The following is a 2,108-nucleotide window of genomic DNA, read 5'->3' on the forward strand; positions in this document are numbered from 1 at the left end:
CGAGTATTGACAATAGATGATTAGAGATCAAGAGGTGAAGCATACAATTTAGGGATGTTTGTATAGATTTTTTTATAGTACTTGGTTACTTTGAAAGGATTTCAATAGTGGTAATCAATTCACTTGTTTGGATCTTAGTGAATACATGACGACTCTTAAAATAGCACTATAGTCTGAAGTCTGCTTTTAATGTCATTACAGGAAGATAATCCATTAATGGCATTGGACAGTTCTTGCTTAGAGCAATTGGGATTAATGCCATACATTTGAAGACAAGTTTCTTAGTGCAGCTTTAGCCTAGATTTATACAGTTTCGCTGAGAATAATTTATTGCAATCAATCCTCATTTAACTCCTAATTTGAATGATGTGTAGTAGTGGTAAATATACACTCACATTGTATATACTCAAGATATACAAAGAAATTCAGTTTCTTCATTTCATTATAACTTTCAGATTTCTGCATAACTCTCCACATTGTTGAGGAGTTGGAGGAGTGTGGGGGTGGCCAGTGGGTACATATTTTGTTAATCTGCAGATGTTAATCCTGTCCAGTCATTTGCAGTCTCTTCAGATAACTCAGGTGCTGCCTGGATGACCTCAGATATGTGCTGAGGCACTCAGAAGCCAGCTCCCTCCTCTGCGTTTATGAAAGGGGCCTGAGGCTACTGAATCCTTATAGAAGCGTAAGGGAGATGCTGAGGGGGGCTGCTTCTTGGACTGGTGACTGCTGAGATGCAACAGGTGCTGTCTGGCTTTTGAAGGCAAAAACTGAGTTCCCAGCACGGGAGTTTGTATTCCACATCACTTATTGCTAAGCCTTCAACATTCTTTAGCTTCTCCTCCCCGTCCCTAAGAAGCCTTGGCTGGTCTCTGAGCTCTTTCTTGCACCTGTGAGACGCCCCCCTCACCAAGGGTCCTCTTTATGGTCACATATACAGGCAGGAGGAATGAGTTACTCATCTCTTGACCCGTGCTGCTACCCCCAAGGCTCCCTCATGCCATTTTGGATGTGCATCAAGCCAGAGGCTGGAGCTTTTTTTAGGAGCCACGGCCTCTCCCACAATATCCTCAGGAAAGTTCACAATTCCTTCAGCTTCCACATACCTATCTAGATATTTCTAAAACCTTACTCATTGAGTTTTCAACATCACATGGGAGATATGGGTGAGAGGTTGAGCTCTGACTTCCTCAAACTGCTTGTCATCCTTCCCTTGGACCACAAGGGGCAGGCTTCAGCCTCTATGCTTTATATCCTGATTTCTTTTCTCGTCGGCCATCCTCATTACTTAGCTGTCGTAAGGGGAAGAGCTAATACTCTCTGCACTATGGAAGAACATCTATGATTTGAATTCTCATGGCTTAGTCTTGATAGTTAAAAGAGTTTAGAAAACTCTTTCTGGGCAAAACCTAGCTTAAATGATTATTGCCTTTGGAAAATCTTATTTTGATGTCATAGGCTAAATACTAACCCTTCCTCACCCTTTGTATTACTTCTATAACATTCTTAAACCATCTCAAAACAAATGGGTATTTCTAGAAGGATTTAAAAAAATATGAGAAAATCTCACTAATATATTTCAAAAATATCCCCCATTATGAGTGATAGCCATTAGGCCAAATTCAGGCAATTTTAATGGACAACATTGATTTGCATATTAACCGAGAGCCTTCCAACAAGTTTTGAAAAGCTGAGACAAAGAGTAAAAAATTGTTAGTAGAAAGCAGAATCAGTTCCTTGGGAGTTTCAAAACTAAAGAAATGCTTGCTAAATACAGGAATCCTTTTTGAGAATTCCCCTAGAATTCCATAATTTCAATCAGCTAACTAGACAGCTGATGCTGGATGATCCATCACTACCTTAAATTATTTTCTTCAAAGCTGGGCTCATAATTTCAAAACTAGGCTCACAATCCTTCTTTAAGGATTGGTAGATGAGGGTAAAGGGGATCAAATATATGGTGATGCAAAGAGAACTGGCTCTGGGTGGTGAACACACAATGTGATATATAGATGACGTATTACAGAATTGTACACCTGAAATCTATGTAACTTTACTAGCAATTGTCACCCCAAAAACTTTAATTTAAAAAATCTAGCTTTCTTTAT

The sequence above is a fragment of the Rhinolophus sinicus genome, linkage group LG02, assembly GCF_036562045.2.
Source record: "Rhinolophus sinicus isolate RSC01 linkage group LG02, ASM3656204v1, whole genome shotgun sequence".
Taxonomy (NCBI): Eukaryota; Metazoa; Chordata; class Mammalia; order Chiroptera; family Rhinolophidae; genus Rhinolophus; species Rhinolophus sinicus.